Source organism: Oncorhynchus gorbuscha, linkage group LG17 (assembly GCF_021184085.1).
Source record: "Oncorhynchus gorbuscha isolate QuinsamMale2020 ecotype Even-year linkage group LG17, OgorEven_v1.0, whole genome shotgun sequence".
Lineage (NCBI taxonomy): Eukaryota > Metazoa > Chordata > Actinopteri > Salmoniformes > Salmonidae > Oncorhynchus > Oncorhynchus gorbuscha.
Window position 1 is genome coordinate 10,121,788 of NC_060189.1, and position 23,004 is coordinate 10,144,791.

General features: G+C 44.6%; 1 pseudogene; it reads right to left on the reverse strand.

Annotated features, from left to right (window-relative positions):
- Nucleotides 1-401: 401 nt before the first annotated feature.
- Nucleotides 402-23,004, reverse strand: part of LOC124002296 — a 410,022-nt pseudogene continuing 387,419 nt past the window's right edge.

The window sequence follows — 23,004 nt, forward strand, 5'->3', positions numbered from 1 at the left end:
GTTGAGGGTGAGTTAATGATGTTGGGTGGTTGAGGGTGAGTTAATGATGTTGGGTGGTTGAGGGTGAGTTAATGATGTTGGGTGGTTGAAGGGTTGATGGTGAGTTAACAATGTTGGGTGGTTGAGGGTGAGTTAATGATGTTGGGTGGTTGAGGTTGAGTTAATGATGCTGGGTGGTTGAGGGTGAGTTAATGATGTTGGGTGGTTGAAGGTGAGTTAATGATGTTGGGTGGTTGAGGGTGAGTTAATGATGCTGGGTGGTTGAGGGTGAGTTAACGATGTTGGGTGGTTGAGGGTGAGTTAACGATGTTGGGTGGTTGAGGGTGAGTTAACGAAGTTGGGTGGTTGAGGGTGAGTTAATGATGTTGGGTGATTGAGGGTGACTTAATGATGTTGGGTGGTTGAGGGTGAGTTAATGATGTTGGGTGGTTGAGAGTTGAAGGGTGAGTTAATGATGTTGGGTGGTTGAGTGTTGAAGGGTGAGTTAATGATGTTGGGTGGTTGAGAGTTGAAGGGTGAGTTAACGATGTTGGCTGGTTGGAACTGTGTCCATCCATTCAGTTGAGCATGCAGGACTCGTAGGTTGGCACCAAGTATTTAATGTTGATGAAAGCGTCCTCTCCCACGCAGCACTCACACACCTCCAGGGTCTCCTAGATCAGCTCTCTGATGTTCTCCCTCTTCTGCTGGCTGTAGTCAAGGCCGTCCCCCGAGTTGACTGTGGACCAGACAGGGAGATTTAGTTTAGTTTATTTCATGTACACAGCTAGAAGCTGAATTGCAGTACACAAAAAAAGTAATCCTAGCTAGGTAGCCACTCCTCTCCTCCCCTGGGTGTTAAGGCTGAGGGGAAGGGGATGTTGAAAATGTACAATTGTTCTCACAGCAGCAGGACTGTCTCTGAGAGACAGTGATACAGAAATACATTCCACCGGGCCATGCTAAATCATTCCTTCTGTAGCTCAGTTGGTAGAGCATGGCGCTTGTAACGCCAGGGTAGTGGGTTTGATCCCCGGGACCCCCCATACGTAGAATGTATGCACACATGACTGTAAGTCGCTTTGGATAAAAGCGTCTGCTAAATGGCATATATTAAATGGCATATATTATTATTATTATATATATTATTCCACCAGGCCATACTAAATCATTCCACCAGGCCATGTTAAATCATTCAACCAGGCCACGCTAAATCATTCCACCAGGCCATGCTAAATCCTTCCACCAGGCCACGCTAAATCCTTCCACCAGGCCATGCTAAATCATTCCACCAGGCCATGCTAAATCATTCCACCAGGCCATGCTAAATCATTCCACCAGGCCATGCTAAATCATTCCACCAGGCCATGCTAAATCATTCCACCAGGCCATGCAAAATCATTCCACCAGGCCATGCTAAATCATTCCACCAGGCCACGGTAAATCTGATGCTGCGGTTAGTGTGACGTATCTGATATTCCAAACACAGTGCTGCCCACTGAATTCAATTTACATAAATCTCTATCTTTCTCCCCACCTCTTTCTCTCTCTCTCTCTCTCTCTCTCTCTCTCTCTCTCTCTCTCTCTCTCTCTCTCTCTCTCTCTCTCTCTGTCTACCTCTCTCTCTCTCTCTCTCTCTCTCACTTTAACTTTTCTCTCTCTCTCTCTCTCTCTCTCTCTCTCTCTCTCTCTCTCTCTCTCTCTCTCTCTCTCTCTCTCTCTGTCTACCTCTCTCTCTCTCTCTCTCTCTCTCTCTCTCTCTCTCTCTCTCTCTCTCTCTCTCTCTCTCTCTCTCTCTCTCTGTCTACCTCTCTCTCAGTCTCTCTCTCTCTCTCTCTCTCTCTCTCTCTCTCTCTCTCTCTCTCTCTCTCTCTCTCTCTCTCTCTCTCTCTCTCTCTCTCTATTCGTCTACCTCTCTCTCTCACTCTCTAACTTTTCTCCCTCTCGCTCTCTCTCCATCCACCTCTCTCTCACTCTCTAACTTTACTCCCTCTCGCTCTCTCTCCATCCACCTCTCTCTCACTCTCTCTCAATTCAATTCAATTCCAATTTAAAGGCTTTATTGACATGGAAAACATGTTAACATTGCCAAAGCAAATTAACTAGATAATAAACAAAAGTGAAATAAACAATAAAAATGATCAATAAACACTACACTCTCAAAAGTTCCAAAAGAATAAAGAGATTACACATGTCAAACTATGTGCAAATAGTTAAAGTACAAAAGAGAAAATAAATAAACATAAATATGGGTTGTATATAAAAATGTTCTTTGTTCTTCACTGGTTGACCTTTTCTTGTGGCAACAGGTCACACATCTTGCTGCTGTGATGGCACACTGTTGTATTTCACCCAGTAGATATGGGAGTTTATTAAAATTGGGTTTGTTTTCTAATTATTTGTGTATCTGTATAATCTGAGGGAAATATGTGTCTCTAATATGGTCATACATTTGGCAGGAGGTTAGGAAGTGCAGCTCAGTTTCCACCTCATTTGTGGGCAGTGTGCATATATCCTGTCTACTTTTGAGAGCCAAGTCTAGGTTTGGGTCAGTCACAGTGGTCAGGTATTCTGCCACTGTGTACTCTCTGTTTAGGGTCAAACAGCATTCTGGTTTGCTCAGTTTTTTTGTAAATTTCTTCCAATTCGTCAAGTAATTATCTTTTTTTTTCTCATGATATGGTTGGGTCTAATTGTGTTGCTGTCCTGGGGCTCTGTGGGGTCTGTGTTTTTGAACAAAGCCCCAGGACCAGCTTGCTTAAGGGACACTTCTCCAAGTTCATCTCTCTGTAGGTGATGGCTTTGTTATGGAAGATTTGGGAACCGCTTCCTTTTAGGTGGTTGTAGAATTTAATGGCTCTCTGGATTTTGAAAATTTAGTGGTTATCGAACTAATTCTGCTCTGCCTGCATTATTTGGTGTCTTACGTTGTACATGGAGGATATTCTTTCAGAATTCTGCATGCAGTCTCAATTTGGTGTTTGTCCCTTTTTGTGAATTCTTGGTTGGTGAGCAGACCCCAGACCTCACAACCATAAAGGGCAATGGGGTCTACAACGGACTCAAGTATTTTTAGCCTGATCCTAATTGATATGTTGAAGTTTATGTTCCTTTTGATGGCATAGAAGTCCCCTTCTTGCCTTGTCTCTCAGATCGTTCACAGCTTTGTGGAAGTTACCTGTGGTGCTGATGTTACACGTGACTTAGGGACGGGCCAATCGCTGACAGCATGGACCCTAGCGGGATCCATCTGAATGCCTTCAGCGGAAATAACAGAACCGAGAAATGTGACGGAGGAGACATGAAAAGCGCACTTCTCAGCCTTCACATAAAGACAATTCTCTAAAAGGCGCTGGAGGACACGTCGAACGTGCTGAACATGAATCTGGAGTGACGGTGAAAAAATCAGGATATCGTCAAGGTAAACGAAAACAAAGATGTTCAGCATGTCACTCAGTACATCCCTCACTAATGCCTGAAAGACAGCTGGAGCATTAGCGAGACCGGACGGCAGAACCCGGTATTCAAAATGCCCTAACGGAGTGTTAAACGCCGTTTTCCACTCGTCCCCCTCCCTGTTGCGCACGAGATGGTAAGCGTTACGATGGTCCAACTTAGTAAAGAACCTGGCTCCCTGCAGAATCTCGAAAACTGAAGACATAAGGGGAAGCGGATAACGATTCTTAACCGTTATGTCATTCAGCCCTCGATAATCCACGCAGGGGCGCAGGGTCCCGTCCTCTTCCTTAACAAAAAAGAACCCTGCTTCGGCGGGAGAGGAGGAAGGGACCACGGTACCGGCGTCGAGAGCTACTGACAAATAATCTTCGAGAGCCTTACGTTCGGTAGCCGACAGAGAGTCTAGTCTACCCCGTGGGGGAGTGGTATCCGGAAGGAGATCAATACAACAATCATACGACCGGTGAGGAGGAAGGGAGGTGGCCCTGGACCGACTGAAGACCGTGCGCAGATCATGATATTCCTCCGGCACCCCTGTCAAATCACCAGGCTCCTCCTGTGAAGAGGGGGCAGAAGAAACAGGAGGGATAGCAGACACTAAACACTTAACATGACAAGAGACGTTCCAGGAGAGGATAGAATTACTAGACCAATTAATAGAAGGATTATGACACACTAGCCAGGGATGGCCCAAAACAACAGGTGTAAAAGGTGAACAAAAAATCAAAAAAGAAATGGTTTCACTATGATTACCAGAGACAGTGAGGGTTAAAGGTAGCGTTTCACGCTGAATCCTGGGGAGAGGACTACCATCCAAGGCGAACATAGCCGTGGGCTCCCCTAACTGCCTGAGAGGAATGTCATGTTCCCGAGCCCAGGCTTCGTCCATAAAACAGCCCTCCGCCCCAGAGTCTATTAATGCACTGCAGGAAGCTGCCGAACCGGTCCAGCGTAGATGGACCGACAAGGTAGTACAGGAACTTGACGGAGAGACCAGAGTAGTAGCGCTTACCAGTAGCCCTCCGCTTACTGATGAGCTCTGGCCTTTTACTGGACATGAAATGACAAAATGACCAGCGGAACCGCAATAGAGACAGAGGCGGTTGGTGATTCTCCGTTCCCTCTCCTTAGTCGAGATGCGAATACCCCCCAGCTGCATGGGCTCAACACCTGAGCCAGTGGGGGGAGATGGTAGTGATGCGGAGAGGGGGGACACTGTTAACGCGAGCTCTCTTCCATGAACTCGGTGACGAAGATCTACCCGTCGTTCTATGCGAATAGCGAGTTCAATCAAAGAATCCACGCTGGAAGGAACCTCCCGGGAGAGAATCTCATCCTTTACCTCAGCGTGGAGACCCTCCAGAAAACGAGCGAGCAACGCCGGCTCGTTCCAGTCACTGGAGGCAGCAAGAGTGCAAAACTCTATAGAGTAATCCGTTATGGATCGATTACCTTGACATAGGGAGGACAGGGACCAGGAAGCTTCTTTCCCAAAAACAGAACGATCAAAAACCCGTATCATCTCCTCCTTAAAGTTCTGATACTGGTTAGTACACTCAGCCCTTGCCTCCCAGATTGCCGTGCCCCACTCACGAGCCCGTCCAGTAAGGAGAGATATAACGTAGGCGATACAAGCAATACCCCTGGAGTACGTGTTGGGCTGGAGAGAGAACACAATATCACACTGGGTAAGGAACGAGCGACATTCAGTGGGCTCCCCAGAGTAACACGGTGGGTTATTAATTCTGGGCTCCGGAGACCCGGAAGCCCAGGAGGTAACCGGTGGATCGAGGCGGAGATTGTGAATCTCCTCCGAGAGGCCGGAGACTTGGGCGGCCAGGGTCTCAACGGCATGTCGAGCAGCAGACAATTCCTGTTCGTGTCTGCCTAGCATCGCTCCCTGGAACTCGACGGCAGAGTAGAGAGGATCCGTAGTCGCTGGGTCCATTCTTGGTCGGATTCTTCTGTTATAAAGGTGAGTGAGGACCCAAAAGCGACTTAACAGAAACTGAGTTTATTAAAGTCCAAACAGAGAAAACATAATCCTCAATCCTTTACAGGAAATGTCCAAACAGGGAAAACATAAATCCTCTATAGTTGAGGAGAGTTGCAGGGCTTGCGGCAACAGACTGCAGGTCCCTTCGGGTAGGCGCGGGCCGTAGAGGATAGAGACACCTGCTCACACGCAGTATCTGAAGACGAGGCAGAATACAACAGGACGGAACAAGGGTACAGCAAACAGCAAACAGCAAACAGGAATCCGACAAGGACAGAAGCAGAAACAGAGAGAGAAATAGAGACTTAATCAGAGGGCAAAATAGGGGACAGGTGTGAAAGAGTAAACGAGGTCGTTAGGAGAATGAGGAACATCTGGAAGCAGGAACGGAACGATAGAGAGAGGGATAAAGAGAGAGAAAGAAACCTAATACGACCAGCAGGGGGAAACGAAGAGAAGAGAAAGCACAGGGACAAGACATGACAATACAATACATGACATATAGGTTTTGTGTGCTGTAGGGCAACGGTGCCTAGATGGAATTTGTGTTTGTGGTCCTGGCGACCGGACCTTTTTTGGAACACCATTATTTGTGTCTTACTTGGATTCACTGTCAGGGCCCAGGTCTGACAGAATCTGTGCAGAAGATCTAGGTGCTACGTTAGTCCCTCCTTGGTCGGGGACAAAAGCATCAGATCATCATCAAACAGTAGACATTTGACTTCAGATTCTAGTAGGGTGAGGCCGGGTGCTGCAGACTGTTCTAGTGCCCTCACTAATTCATTGATATATATGTTGAAGAGGTTGGAGTTAAGCTGCATCCTTGTCTCACCCCACGGCCCTGTGGAAAGAAATGTGAGTATATTTTTGCCCATTTAACCACACACTTGTTGTTTGTTAACATGGATTTTATAATGTCGTATGTTTTTCCCCCCAACACCCCTTTCCATCAGTTTGTATAGCAGACCCTCATGCCAAATTGAGTCTAAAGCTTTATTGAAAACAAAGCATGAGAAGACTTTGCCTTTGTTTTGGTTTGTTTGTCAATCAATTAGGGTGTGCAGGGTGAATACGTGGTCTGTCGTACTATAATTTGGTAAAAAGCCAATTTGCCATTTTCTCAGTACATTGTCTGCTGTTAATGATAATGTGGAGGATTTTCCCAATGTTGCTGTTGACTAATTTCCCACGGTAATTATTGGGGTCAAATTTGTCTCAACTTTTGTGGATTTGGGTAATCAGTCCTTGGTTCCAAATATTGGGGAAGATGCCAGAGCCAAGGAGGATGTTAAACAGTTTAAGTATAGCCAGTTGGAATTTGTGGTCTGTATATTTTGTAATTTCTTTGAGGATACCATCAACAACACAGGCCTTTTTGGGTTGGAGGGTATGCATTTTGTCCTGTAGTTTATTCAATGTAATTGGAGAATCCAGTGGGTTCTGGTAGTTTTTAATAGTGTAACGGTTTTCCTCCTCTTCTGACGAGGAGTATGAAGGATCCGACCAATGCGCAGCGTGGTAAGTGTTCATGTTATATTTATTAAACTGAACACAAAAGTAACAAGGTGTAAACACGGCAAAACCGAAACAGTCCTATCAGGTGACAAAACAGGAAACAACTACCTACAACCCATAGTGGGAAAACAGGCTGCCTAAGTATGGTTCTCAAACAGAGACAACGATAAACAGCTGCCTCTGATTGGGAACCATACCAGGCCTAAACATAGAAACACAAAATCATAGAACAACACATTGAATGCCCACCCCAATCCTGACCAAACTAAAATAGAGACATATAAATGGAACTAAGGTCAGGAGGTGACAAATAGTTGATTCTAAGATTTGTATTTGATCATGTAAATGTTTTTGCTGTTTGTTCTTTGTTAAAGGACCAAAAAGATTCAAGAAGGGGTTTATCTTGGTTTTGGATAGATAACTCTTTGTGCTGTTGTTTGTTTAGTGTTTTCCAATTTTCCTAGAGGTGGTTAGAGTCTATGAATTCTTCAATACCGTAGTGTATTTCTGTATTGTTTTAGGTGAATGCACCAATTTGTAAGTCGCTCTGGATAAGAGCGTCTGCTAAATGACTTAAATGTAAATGTAAATGTTTTAGTGATGCACCATAGTGAAGGCATAAGCTCAGATTTTCCGGGTCTCTATGTTTTTGGTTGAAATGGTTACTCAATTTATTTCTAAGGTTTTTGCATTCTTCATCAAACCATTTGTCAGTGTTCTTCATTTTCTTAGGTTTTCTGTTTGATTTTGTTTTTAGATTTGATAGAGAAGCTGAGAGGTCAAATATACTGTTTAGGCTTTCTACTGCCAAGTTTACACCTTCACTATTACAGTGGAACTTTATTCCAGGAAGTTGTCTAAAAGGGATTGAATTTGTTGTTGCCTAATTGTTTTTTGGTAGGTTTCCATCCTTCCATCTATAGCATTTTGTAATATTATTCAGTTCCTTTAGCTTTGATGCCTCATGATTGAGTATTGCTCTGTTCAAGTAGACTGTGATTTTGCTGTGGTCTGAAAGGTGTTGTCAGTGGACTGAGTGTGAATACTCTGAAATACTCTGGGTTAAGGTCAGTGATAAAGTAGTCTACAGTACTACTGCCTAGAGATGAGCTATAAGTGTACCTACCATAGGAGTCCCAAGAAGCCTACCATTGACTATGTACATACCCAGCATCTGACTATGTTGTCGTAATTGTGCCTAGGGGGGCATATGGGGGAGGGAATGCTGTCACCTCCAGGCAGGTGTTTGTCCCCCTGTGAGCTGAGGGTGTCAGGTTCTTGTCCAGATCTGGCATTTAGGTTGCAAAAAACTAGTACATGTCCCTGGGCCTGGAAATGATTGATTTCCCTCTTCAGGATGGAGAAGCTGTCTTCATTAAATTATGGGGATTCTATTGGGGGGATATAGGTAACACACAGGAGGACATTTTTCTCTGTTGAGATCATTTCCTTTTGAATTTCTTGCCAAATGTAAAATATTCCTGTTATGATTCATTTAATAGAGTGAGTTAGGTCTACTCTATATCAAATTACCATACCCCCTGAGTTCCTTCCCTGTTTCACACCTGGTAGTTTGGAGGATGGGACTACCAGCTTTCTCTAACTTAGAGGGCGACCAGTGGGTCCATCTCCTCTCTACCATGTTTCTTGTAGGATGACAATGTCTGTATTTCCGATTTATTTGGTGAAGTCCAGGTTCCTGCTCTTTAGGCCAAAGGCAGATGACCTCAGGCCTTGGATATTCCAGGATGATATAGTGAAGGCTTTGTGTTCCATAAAGTGTCCAATGTTGTTAGTCGTGTGGTTTGGCCTCAGACCAGTAAGTGTGAGCAGAGCATGCTGAGCATCTGGTACCTGCCATTGGCTTGGGCTATTGTAAGAGTGGGGGTTGGGCCTATTTGCCTGCTCACGGCCTGGGCGTATGTGTGACTTCCATGTTGAGGCCCTCTCTGCGGGAGTGGGGGGCATGGGGTGGGCAGGAGGGACATAAATGGGGCCTAAATGGGGTGTGGGCATGGTTGACTTATAGGGGTGTTCACTGGTTGGGTTGGGGGTCTGGATGTGGCTGGTGGTGCTTTGGTCTGGATGTAGGTCCTCTCGGCGTGGGTCCTGTATGTGTAGGTCTGGGGGGTGGACCTGGTCGTAAAGGCTGTTCTAGTCCAGGGTGGACCTGGTCATAAAGGCTGTTCTAGTCCAGGGTGGACCTGGTCATAGAGGCTGTTCTAGTCCAGGGTGGACCTGGTCATAGAGGCTGTTCTAGTCCAGGGTGGACCTGGTCATAGAGGCTGTTCTAGTCCAGGGTGGACCTGGTCATAGAGGCTGTTCTAGTCCAGGGTGGACCTGGTCATAAAGGCTGTTCTAGTCCAGGGTGGACCTGGTCATAGAGGCTGTTCTAGTCCAGGGTGGACCTGGTCATAAAGGCTGTTCTAGTCCAGGATGGACCTGGTCATAAAGACTGTTCTAGTCCAGGGTGGACCTGTTCATAAAGGCTGTTCAAGTCCAGGGTGGACCTGGTCAAAAGGCTGTTCAAGTCCAGGGTGGACCTGGTCATAAAGGCTGTTCTAGTCCAGGGTGGACCTGGTCATAGAGGCTGTTCTAGTCCAGGGTGGACCTGGTCATAAAGGCTGTTCTAGTCCAGGGTGGACCTGGTCATAAAGGCTGTTCTAGTCCAGGGTGGACCTGGTCATAGAGGCTGTTCTAGTCCAGGGTAGAGTGGTGGGCCAGGTAAACCTTTGGTTTTGAAGCACAGTCACAGGAAATACTTGGTTTACCTGCTGTGTGGTAGCAGGGTGATAGTCTTTTCATGGTAGCAGGGTTGAAGTCTTTTCGTGGTAGCTGGGGGGAGATCACCACTTGTGCGTTGGGGAAAGTAGAGGAAGCTTTTTCAATCACTCCCTTGAGTGCTGTGGCCACCCTTTCCTGCTTGGCTCTTAGGTCGTTTGTGCATATGTGTATTATCATGTGACTGGGTGAGCCTAGTTGGTCCTCAGACAGAAGGTCTAGGGCACGCTGGTTGTTTGTACACCAGAGTTTAGACACTGTGTGGTTGGAGGGAAAAATATTTTCTGGTATTTATTTCCCATTTGAGTCCATAAGGAGTACACTCTGGCTTGTGTATGTCCTCAGTGGGTGTGGGAGGGTTGTCAGGAGGGCTATCAGGGTGGCTGACAGGGAGGGCTCAGAGGGGGTGGGATCCCCTGGGCTTGTGGTTCTTCGTTTGTCTGTCCTGCTGTGGTGTCGAGACTATGGTCAGGTTCTGGGGTGGACTGTTCTGATGTGATGTCAAGGCTATGGTCAGGGTCTGGGGTGGACTATTCTGCTGTGGTGTCGAGGCTATGGTCAGGGTCTGGGGTGGACTGTTCTGCTGTGATGTCGAGGCTATGGTCAGGGTCTGGGGTGGACTGTTCTGCTGTGATGTCAAGGCTATGGTCAGGGTCTGGTGTGGACTGTTCTGCTGTGATGTCGAGGCTATGGTCAGGGTCTGGGGTGGACTGTTCTGCTGTGATGTCGAGGCTATGGTCAGGTTCTGGTGTGGACTGTTCTGCTGTGGTGTCGAGACTTTGGTCAGTGGCTGAGGTGGACTGTTCTGCTGGCTTCTCTGCAGGGGTGGCTAGCTCTCTAATGGGTTGTTCTCTGTCACATTCCACCCCCTCACCCTCTCCTCCAGCACTCTGATCCTCTAGCACTCTGATCCTCCAGCACTCTGATCCTCTAGTGCTCTGTTCTTCTCCTGCTCCTGCTCTTTCTCCTGTTGATGTTGTCTCACCACAGTCCAGAGTGCAGATATGTCTCTCTCCAACTCCAGCTCTCCGGGTCTGGTTGAGGGGGTCTCGTTGAGCTGGACAATTTTTGTGCTGACTGGAGTGTGTTCATCTGCTGTTCCAGGTCCACCAATCTTACCTCCAGCTGGGTGAATGTATCCTTAATTTCACTGAGGGAGTAGTACTCTGTGCTGGGAGGTTGACTTTCCGCTTGGGGTTGTTCATCTGTGGGGTTGTGTAATGAAGAGGTCTGGGGTTACATGCACGGAGTGGTGGTGTCTTTCACAAGAGAGAGCTTTTCCTGATGAACTATCTCTTATAGGACTCTCTCTGGCTCAATAACACAGATTGAACTCCATGACACTCACAGAGTAACAGACACTGAGAACCTGCTATGGTTGTAGGCAAATTATGTAGAATGCCCTGAGTTGAAATTCATGATTTACATAAATAGAATTAGCAAAAAAAGACATTTAGATACTTGTTCTTTAAAACACACACAAGATGCACACATGCAAGGGCATGTAAGTACACATGCACGCACACATGCACATACACATGCATACACACAAACAGTGTGCAGACATCACTCTCTGTCTTGGCAGAAGAGAACGTTTCAGTATTTTCTGTAGTGAGGAGTGATTTGTAATGCAGGACATGCAAATAGAGATATTGTGGGAACACATTGACCTCACATTAGAGACTGAAAAAGATAGGCACTCCACCTGAGAAGAGTGTGTGTGTGTGTGTGAGAGAGAGAGAGAGGAATCCTACCTGCCTGTTATTCCTCCCACTTCAAGGGGGACCCCTCGCGCCCCTCACTCACAAGCCCAATTAGGACTGAAGAGAAGCTCTGAAAAGTCTTCTTTCACTGTCTCTCACCTGTTTTCTTTCTTTCTCCCTCCTCCTCCAACCTTCCTCTTTCTTTTCTCACCCTCTCTGCTAGCTGCTCATTAAAACACAAAAGGGGCTAGTCACATAAAAAGGAGCCTGTTAAGCAATAACTGTCTCGCACACTCAGAGCTGCCTAGACTGGCGGGGTTCTAGGAAGCTGCTTCCTCTGTTTCTCTGAAGGTTTGGGCTCCTCCTCTTTTTACACGATTTGAGACATTTTGGATACCACATACTGTAAGGTTGCCTACAGTACAAGTTTAGGATGTTATCAAAGGGCGAATACAGTATAGCCTAACACTTTTTTAAATAACCTATATAGAGTGCCTTGCAAAAGTATTCATCCCCCTTGGCATTTTTCCTATTTTGTTGCATTACAACCTGTAATTTAAATGGATTTTTATTTCATGTAATGGCCATACACAAAAAAGTCCAAATTGGTGAAGTGAAATATAAAAAATAACTTGTTTAAAAAGAATAATAAAAAAAACATGGAAAAGTGGTACGTACAGATGTATTCACCCCCTTTGCTGTGAAGCCCCTAAATAAGATCTGGTGCAACCAATTACCTTCAGAAGTCACATAATTAGTTAAATAAAGTCCACCTGTGTGCAATCTAAGTGTCACATGATCTGTCACATGATCTCAGTATATATACACCTGTTCTGAAACGCCCCAGAGTCTGCAACACCACCAAGAAATGGGCACCACCAAGCAAGCGGCACCATGAAGACCAAGGAGCTCTCCAAACAGGTTAGGGACAAAGTTGTGGAGAAGTACAGATCAGGGTTGGGTTATAAAAAAGATCCGAAACTTTAAACATCCCACAGAGAACTATTAAATCCATTATGGTGGGGGTATGGTATTTGTGCATCTGTAACTTTCTCACTCATCATTATTCACGATTAATTTTGGATTATCCCAAATCATGGTAGGATCCACATTAATATAGAAGTGTTTAAACACATCTTATATTCAGAGTTACAATAAAAGTGACTCCAAAATGACACTTTACCTTTCATTTCTATTGGGCACAAAATAACCTGAAACACAACCAAAACAAACAGCAAATGCATCCAACATGATTGCAGAGTCACAAGCTTGATGTAGTCATTGTGTGGTATGAATACGGGATAAAATATGGAACTTTTGACTACTTTAATACACATAAGTGAATTTGCCCCAATGCCTTTGGTCCCCTAAAATGGAGGATCTATGCATAAAAAGTGTTGTAATTTCTAAACAGTTCACCCAATATGGATGAAAATACCTTCAAATGAATGCTGACATTCTGCATATTAACCTCATAGTCATTGTATAATTGTATAAGAGGTTTTGTCCTCTTTCAGCTTTCCAAAGATGGAACAAAATGGCTGCCATTCTGAGTCCAACCATTCAGCCTTCCAAAGATGGAACAACATTTCTAGGGAGGAAATGGCTCTTGTCAAAGTCCGAAGATGCTTTTGCAACTGACTGACGGCCAATAGTACCGGACAGGGCTATACTACAGGCAAACAGAAGATGTAAAGGCAGAGTATAGAGCCAAAATATCCCTCCATAATCTCTATGCATGTGTGTGTGTCTGGTACCTAGGCTAACAGCCTGTCCCCTCTTTCCATCTTTATAAAATCATTCTAAGAGCTCAAGCTGGGCCGGAGGACCATAAAACCTTAATAGGATCCAAAACTGGATTGCAGAAGTGGGAGTGAAGCACTGTAGTTAAATCTGCTCCCAAAGGCCATCAGAGTGGGAAAGGAAGAAAATGTGTGTTTGTGGTTGTTTGTGTGTAAAGACATTTCTGACAGTGATCAGAGCAAGAACACAGTGCAAATTACAAACAGGATAAGACAACCAGTGTTGGCCCGCGTTATTAACAATTTACAGTACATCTTCTCCTACAACCATATGCACTCACTCAACACACTCTGAAAAAATACACTACATGACCAAAAGTATCAAGCTCGTCCAATATCTGAGTTGCTCCCCCCTTTGCCGCTATAACAGCCTCAACTTTTCTGGGAAGGCCTTCCACTAGATGCTGGAACATTGCTGCAGGGACTTGCTTCCATTCAGCCACACAAGCATTAGTGAGGTTGGGCACTGATGTTGTGTTATTATGCCTGGCTCGCAGTCGGCGTTCCAATTCATCCCAAGGGTGTTCGTTGAGGTTGAGGTCAGGGCTCTGTGCAAGCCAGTCAAGTTCTTCCACACCAATCTCAACAAACCATTTCTATATGGACCTCACTTTGTGCAACAGGTGTGGCTGAAATAGCTGAATCTACTACTTTGAAGGTGTGTCCACGTACTTTTGTATATGCAGTACCTGTCACGCCTTGGTCTTAGTATAGGTCTTAGTATAGGTATAGGCTGTATAGGTTTTCACGTTCCGTTTGTTTTTTTTTAAATAAGTTATTTCATGTATCGCGATCCTTCATTAAAGAACATGAATAACCACCACGCTGCATTTTGGTACGACTCTCATTCAACAGACGAACGCCGTTACAGTACCAGTCAAAGTTTGGACACCTAATTCAAGGGATTTTCTTTATTTTTACTATTTTCTACAATGTAGAAAACATCAAAACTATGAAATAACAAAGTGTTAAACAAATCAAAATATATTTTATATTTGAGATTCTTCAAAGTAGCCAAACTTTGCCTTGACTGCATTGCACACTCTTGGCATGTTCTCAACCAGCTTCATGAGGTAGTCACCTGGAATGCATTTCAATTAACAGGTGTAGCTTGTTAAAAGTTAATTTGTGGAATTTCTTTCCGTCTTAATAAGTTTGAGCCAATCAGTTGTGTGGTGACAAGGTTAGGGGTGGTATACAGAAGATAGCCCTATTTGGTAAAATACCAAGTCTATATTACGGCAAGAACAGCTCAAATAAACAAAGAGAAATGACAGTCCATCATTACTTAAAGACATGAAGGTCAGTCAATCAGGAAAACTTCAATAACTACAGCCTCAAAAACCATCAAGCGTTATGATGACCTGGCTCTCATGAAGACCGCCACAGGAAAGGAAGACCCAGAGATATCGCTGCTGCAGAGAATAAGTTCATTAGAGTTCATTACAGCCTCAGAAATTGCAGCCCAAATAAATGCTTCACAGAGTTCAAGTAACAGACACATCTTAACATCAACTGTTCAGAGGAGACGATGTGAATCAGGCCTTCATGGTCGAATTGCTGCGAAGAAACCACTACTAAAGGACCAATAATAATAGACTTTCTTGGGCAAAGAAACACGAGCAATGGACATTAGACCAGTGGAAATCTGTCTTTTGGTCTGATGAGTCCAAATTTGAGATTTTTGTTTCAAACCGCTGTCTTTGTGAGACACAGAGTAGGTGAACATATGATCTCTGCATGTGTGGTTCACACTGCGAAGCATGGAGGAGGTGGTGTGATGGTGTAAAGGGTGCTTTGCTGGTGACACTGTCTGTGATTCATTTAGAATTCAAGGCCATCATGGCTACCACAGCATTCTGCAGAGATACACCATCCCATCTGGGTTGCTCTGTATGCCAAAGAGCCAAAACAAAAACAAATGTGTCATTGTCCCCATACTTCAGTATTTCACTTGCTTTGGCAATGTAAACATGTTTCCCATGCCAATAACACCCATTGAATTGAGAGAGAGAGAGAGAGAGCGAGAGGAGGGAGGGAGAGAGAGGTTTGCTTTGTGACATTCCTAAAACAACAAATATTTGGCCATCCCATTGATGCTGCTGAATACCATTCCCTCATTGTGGTTTGCTAAGAGACTGATGACACAGCTGTGTCTCTCTCTCTCCCTTCCTTTCCCTATCACAGGAACTCACACCCTGGTGTGAGGCCCACTCCCGCTGTGTTGCTTCTCCACCTCAGCCACTGTGTGTGATCGATCAATAACAGTACACTCATTCCAGCCAAACACACCCAGACATCCTCATAGGAGGGCTGAGGGGCTTTCACACACCAGTGGCCACACACACACACACACACACACACACACACACACACACACACACACACACACACACACACACACACACACACACACACACACACACACACACACACACACACACACACACACACACACAAGAAGGGTGAAGTCATTTAACCATTACCAGCGACACACCAAGAGTGGCTTCAGAAAATAAATCAAGGCTTAAAACACGAGACATGCATCTACGCAATGGACATAAAGTATACGTTGCCAGATCTGTTTGTGATTTAGCCAACTCCTCTGCATGACTACAGATTTGGCAACTAGGCTAAAGGTGACTGAAGAGGTCAACATAAGGAAGATGTTTATGAGCAACTGTTGGTATATTATCGCCGTGGGGATTTTCTCCAACAGCATATCATCGCGTGTTCATCTCTTCTCCAATTGGGCTTCAGCCAAGTGTCATGACCAAAAGCAACATTGCCTCATTTGTCACGGCGGTGAACTAACATTGGCGGATGAAGAGCTCATCTTCCCTGATGTATCTGTTTTCAAAGCTGTTAATATTCCCATGATTGTTTCCATTAGGGTCTACGGATAGTAGAGAGGCTACAGGCTTTCCTCCCAAGTCCAATCCCTTCCTAGGTTGGCGTATGGGCCCTGGTCAAAAGAAGTGTACTATACAGGGAAAAAGGATGGCATTTGTGATGCAGCCCTAATGTCCTAATGGCTTCCTATTACAGACATTCAGGAGTAATGAGAGAATGGTACGGTTATGGTAAATGCAGAGAGAGAGAGAGAGAACGGTATGGATATGGTAAATACAGAGAGAGAGAGAGAGAGAACGGTATGGATATGGTAAATGCAGAGAGAGAGAGAGAGAACGGTATGGATATGGTAAATGCAGAGAGAGAGAGAGAGAGAACGGTATGGATATGGTAAATGCAGAGAGAGAGAGAACGGTATGGATATGGTAAATGCAGAGAGAGAGAGAGAGAGAGAACGGTATGGATATGGTAAATGCAGAGAGAGAGAGAGAGAGAGAACGGTATGGATATGGTAAATGCAGAGAGAGAGAGAGAGAGAGAGAACGGTATGGATATGGTAAATGCAGAGAGAGAGAGAGAGAGAGAACGGTATGGATATGGTAAATGCATGGTAAAGCAGAGAGAGAGAGAGAGAGAACGGTATGGATATGGTAAATGCAGAGAGAGAGAGAGAGAGAGAACGGTATGGATATGGTAAATGCAGAGAGAGAGAGAGAACGGTATGGATATGGTAAATGCAGAGAGAGAGAGAGAGAGAACGGTATGGATATGGTAAATGCAGAGAGAGAGAGAGAGAGAACGGTATGGATATGGTAAATGCAGAGAGAGAGAGAGAGAACGGTATGGATATGGTAAATGCAGAGAGAGAGAGAGAGAGAACGGTATGGATATGGTAAATGCAGAGAGAGAGAGAGAACGGTATGGATATGTTAAATGCAGAGAGAGAGAGAGAACGGTATGGATATGGTAAATATGGATATGGTAAATGCAGAGGGAGAGAGAGAGAGAACGGTATGGATATGGTAAATGCAGAGAGAGAGAGAGAGAGAACGGTATGGATATGGTAAATGCAGAGAGAGAGAGAGAGAGAAGAGAAGTATGGATATGGTAAATGGATATGGTAAATGCAGAGAGAGAGAGAGAGAGAACGGTATGGATATGGTAAATGCAGAGAGAGAGAGAGAGAGAGAGAGAGAGAGAGAGAGAGAGAGAGAGAGAGAGAGAACGGTATGGATATGGTAAATGCAGAGAGAGAGAGAACGGTATGGATATGGTAAATGCAGAGAGAGAGAGAGAGAGAACGGTATGGATATGGTAAATGCAGAGAGAGAGAGAGAACGGTATGGATATGGTAAATACAGAGAGAGAGAGAACGGTATGGATATGGTAAATGCAGAGAGAGAGAGAACGGTATGGATATGGTAAATGCAGAGAGAGAGAGAGAGAGAGAACGGTATGGATATGGTAAATGCAGAGAGAGAGAGAGAACGGTATGGATATGGTAAATGCAGAGAGAGAGAGAGAGAGAGAACGGTATGGATATGGTAAATGCAGAGAGAGAGAGAGAACGGTATGGATAAATGGTAATATGGTAAATGCAGAGAGAGAGAGAGAGAGAGAGAACGGTATGGATATGGTAAATGCAGAGAGAGAGAGAGAGAGAGAACGGTATGGATATGGTAAATGCAGAGAGAGAGAGAGAGAGAGAACGGTATGGATATGGTAAATGCAGAGAGAGAGAGAGAGAGAGAGAACGGTATGGATATGGTAAATGCAGAGAGAGAGAGAGAGAGAACGGTATGGATATGGTAAATGCAGAGAGAGAGAGAGAGAGAACGGTATGGATATGGTAAATGCAGAGAGAGAGAGAGAGAGAGAGAGAGAACGGTATGGATATGGTAAATGCAGAGAGAGAGAGAGAGAACGGTATGGATATGGTAAAGAGCATGGATAGTAAATGCAGAGAGAGAGAGAACGGTATGGATATGGTAAATGCAGAGAGAGAGAGAGAGAGAACGGTATGGATATGGTAAATGCAGAGAGAGAGAGAGAGAGAGAACGGTATGGATATGGTAAATGCAGAGAGAGAGAGAGAGAGTATGGATATGGTAAATGCAGAGAGAGAGAGCACGGTATGGATATGGTAAAGAGAGAGAGAGAACGGTATGGATATGGTAAATGCAGAGGAGAGAGAGAGAGAGAGAACGGTATGGATATGGTAAATGCAGAGAGAGAGAGAGAGAACGGTATGGATATGGTAAATGCAGAGAGAGAGAGAGAACGGTATGGATATGGTAAATGCAGAGAGAGAGAGAGAGAACGGTATGGATATGGTAAATGCAGAGAGAGAGAGAGAGATGGATATGGTAAATGCAGAGAGAGAGAGAGAGAGAGAGAGAATGGTAGAGGTATGGATATGGTAAATGCAGAGAGAGAGAGAGAGAGAGAGAACGGTATGGATATGGTAAATGCAGAGAGAGAGAGAGAGAGAACGGTATGGATATGGTAAATGCAGAGAGAGAGAGAGAACGTATGGTATGGATATGGTAAATGCAGAGAGAGAGAGAACGGTATGGATATGGTAAATGCAGAGAGAGAGAGAGAGAACGGTATGGATATGGTAAATGCAGAGAGAGAGAGAACGGTATGGATATGGTAAATGCAGAGAGAGAGAGAGAGAGAACGGTATGGATATGGTAAATGCAGAGAGAGAGAGAACGGTATGGATATGGTAAATGCAGAGAGAGAGAGAGAGAGAGAACGGTATGGATATGGTAAATGCAGAGTATGGATATGGTAAATGAGAGAGAGAACGGTATGGATATGGTAAATGCAGAGAGAGAGAGAGAACGGTATGGATATGGTAAATGCAGAGAGAGAGAGAGAGAGAGAACGGTATGGATATGGTAAATGCAGAGAGAGAGAGAGAGAGAGAACGGTATGGATATGGTAAATGCAGAGAGAGAGAGAGAAGAGAACGGTATGGATATGGTAAATGCAGAGAGAGAGAGAGAGAGAGAGAACGGTATGGATATGGTAAATGCAGAGAGAGAGAGAGAGAGAACGGTATGGATATGGTAAATGCAGAGAGAGAGAGAGAGAGAACGGTATGGATATGGTAAATGCAGAGAGAGAGAGAGAGAGAGAACGGTATGGATATGGTAAATGCAGAGAGAGAGAGAGAACGGTATGGATATGGTAAATGCAGAGAGAGAGAGAGAACGGTATGGATATGGTAAATGCAGAGAGAGAGAGAGAGAACGGTATGGATATGGTAAATGCAGAGAGAGAGAGAGAGTATGGAGAGTAAAGAGAGAGAGAACGGTATGGATATGGTAAATGCAGAGAGAGAGAGAGAACGGTATGGATATGGTAAATGCAGAGAGAGAGAGAGAACGGTATGGATATGTTAAATGCAGAGAGAGAGAGAGAACGGTATGGATATGGTAAATGCAGAGAGAGAGAGAACGGTATGGATATGGTAAATGCAGAGGGAGAGAGAGAGAGAACGGTATGGATATGGTAAATGCAGAGAGAGAGAGAGAGAACGGTATGGATATGGTAAATGCAGAGAGAGAGAGAGAGAGAGAGAGAGAACGGTATGGATATGGTAAATGCAGAGAGAGAGAGAACGGTATGGATATGGTAAATGCAGAGAGAGAGAGAGAGAGAACGGTATGGATATGGTAAATGCAGAGAGAGAGAAAAGATGGAGATGGTAAATGCAGAGAGAGAGAGAGAACGGTATGGATATGGTAAATGCAGAGAGAGAGAGAACGGTATGGATATGGTAAATGCAGAGAGAGAGAGAGAGAGAACGGTATGGATATGGTAAATGCAGAGAGAGAGAGATGGATATGGTAAATGCAGAGAGAGAGAGGTATGGATATGGTAAATGCAGAGAGAGAGAGAGAACGGTATGGATATGGTAAATGCAGAGAGAGAGAGAGAGAACGGTATGGATATGGTAAATGCAGAGAGAGAGAGAGAGAGAACGGTATGGATATGGTAAATGCAGAGAGAGAGAGAGAGAGAACGGTATGGATATGGTAAATGCAGAGAGAGAGAGAGAACGGTATGGATATGGTAAATGCAGAGAGAGAGAGAGAGAGAGAACGGTATGGATATGGTAAATGCAGAGAGAGAGAGAGAGAGAACGGTATGGATATGGTAAATGCAGAGAGAGAGAGAGAACGGTATGGATATGGTAAATGCAGAGAGAGAGTAAAGAGAGAGAGAGAACGGTATGGATATGGTAAATGCAGAGAGAGAGAGAGAGAGAGAGAACGGTATGGATATGGTAAATGCAGAGAGAGAGAGAGAGAGAACGGTATGGATATGGTAAATGCAGAGAGAGAGAGAGAGAGAGAGAGAGACGGTATGGATATGGTAAATGCAGAGAGAGAGAGAACGGTATGGATATGGTAAATGCAGAGAGAGAGAGAACGGTATGGATATGGTAAATGCAGAGAGAGAGAGAGAGAGAACGGTATGGATATGGTAAATGCAGAGAGAGAGAGAGAACGGTATGGATATGGTAAATGCAGAGAGAGAGAGAGAACGGTATGGATATGGTAAATGCAGAGAGAGAGAGAGAGAGAGAGAGAGAGAACGGTATGGATATGGTAAATGCAGAGAGAGAGAGAGAGAACGGTATGGATATGGTAAATGCAGAGAGAGAGAGAGAACGGTATGGATATGTTAAATGCAGAGAGAGAGAGAGAACGGTATGGATATGGTAAATGCAGAGAGAGAGAGAACGGTATGGATATGGTAAATGCAGAGGGAGAGAGAGAGAGAACGGTATGGATATGGTAAATGCAGAGAGAGAGAGAGAGAGAACGGTATGGATATGGTAAATGCAGAGAGAGAGAGAGAGAGAGAGAGAACGAGTATGGATATGGTAAATGCAGAGAGAGAGAGAACGGTATGGATATGGTAAATGAGAGAGAAGAGAGAGAGAGAGAGAGAGAGAGAGAGAACGGTATGGATATGGTAAATGCAGAGAGAGAGAGAGAGAGAGAGAGAGAGAGAGAACGGTATGGATATGGTAAATGCAGAGAGAGAGAGAACGGTATGGATATGGTAAATGCAGAGAGAGAGAGAGAGAGAGAACGGTATGGATATGGTAAATGCAGAGAGAGAGAGAGAGAGAGAACGGTATGGATATGGTAAATGCAGAGAGAGAGAGAACGGTATGGATATGGTAAATGCAGAGAGAGAGAGAGAGAGATGGAGAATGCAGAGAGAGAGAGAACGGTATGGATATGGTAAATGCAGAGAGAGAGAGAACGGTATGGATATGGTAAATGCAGAGAGAGAGAGAGAGAGAACGGTATGGATATGGTAAATGCAGAGAGAGAGAGAGAACGGTATGGATATGGTAAATGCAGAGAGAGAGAGAGAGAGAGAACGGTATGGATATGGTAAATGCAGAGAGAGAGAGAGAGAGAGAACGGTATGGATATGGTAAATGCAGAGAGAGAGAGAGAACGGTATGGATATGGTAAATGCAGAGAGAGAGAGAGAGAGAGAGAACGGTATGGATATGGTAAATGCAGAGAGAGAGAGAGAGAGAGAGAGAACGGTATGGATATGGTAAATGCAGAGAGAGAGAGAGAGAGAGAGAGAACGGTATGGATATGGTAAATGCAGAGAGAGAGAGATAGTAAAGCAGAGAGAACGGTATGGATATGGTAAATGTATGGAGAGAGAGAGAGAGAGAGAACGGTATGGATATGGTAAATGCAGAGAGAGAGAGAGAGAACGGTATGGATATGGTAAATGCAGAGAGAGAGAGAGAGAGAGAGAGAGAACGGTATGGATATGGTAAATGCAGAGAGAGAGAGAGAACGGTATGGATATGGTAAATGCAGAGAGAGAGAGAGCGGTATGGATATGGTAAATGCAGAGAGAGAGAGAACGGTATGGATATGGTAAATGCAGAGAGAGAGAGAACGGTATGGATATGGTAAATGCAGAGAGAGAGAGAACGGTATGGATATGGTAAATGCAGAGGGAGAGAGAGAACGGTATGGATATGGTAAATGCAGAGAGAGAGAGAGAGAGAGAACGGTATGGATATGGTAAATGCAGAGAGAGAGAGAGAGAGAGAACGGTATGGATATGGTAAATGCAGAGGGAGAGAGAACGGTATGGATATGGTAAATGCAGAGAGAGAGAGAGAGAGAACGGTATGGATATGGTAAATGCAGAGGGAGAGAGAACGGTATGGATATGGTAAATGCAGAGGGAGAGAGAGAGAACGGTATGGATATGGTAAATGCAGAGAGAGAGAGAACGGTATGGATATGGTAAATGCAGAGGGAGAGAGAGAGAACGGTATGGATATGGTAAATGCAGAGAGAGAGAGAACGGTATGGATATGGTAAATGCAGAGAGAGAGAGAACGGTATGGATATGGTAAATGCAGAGAGAGCGAGAACGGTATGGATATGGTAAATGCAGAGAGAGAGAGAGAACGGTATGGATATGGTAAATGCAGAGAGAGAGAGAGAACGGTATGGATATGGTAAATGCAGAGAGAGAGAACGGTATGGATATGGTAAATGCAGAGAGAGAGAGAGAACGGTATGGATATGGTAAATGCAGAGAGAGAGAGAGAGAGAGAGAACCGTATGGATATGGTAAATGCAGAGAGAGAGAGAACGGTATGGATATGGTAAATGCAGAGGGAGAGAGAGAGAACGGTATGGATATGGTAAATGCGGTATGGATATGGTAAAGAGAGAGAGAGAACAGGTATGGATATGGTAAATGCAGAGAGAGAGAGAGAACGGTATGGATATGGTAAATGCAGAGAGAGTAGAGTAAAGAGAGAGAGAACGGTATGGATATGGTAAATGCAGAGAGAGAGAGAGAACGGTATGGATATGGTAAATGCAGAGAGAGAGAG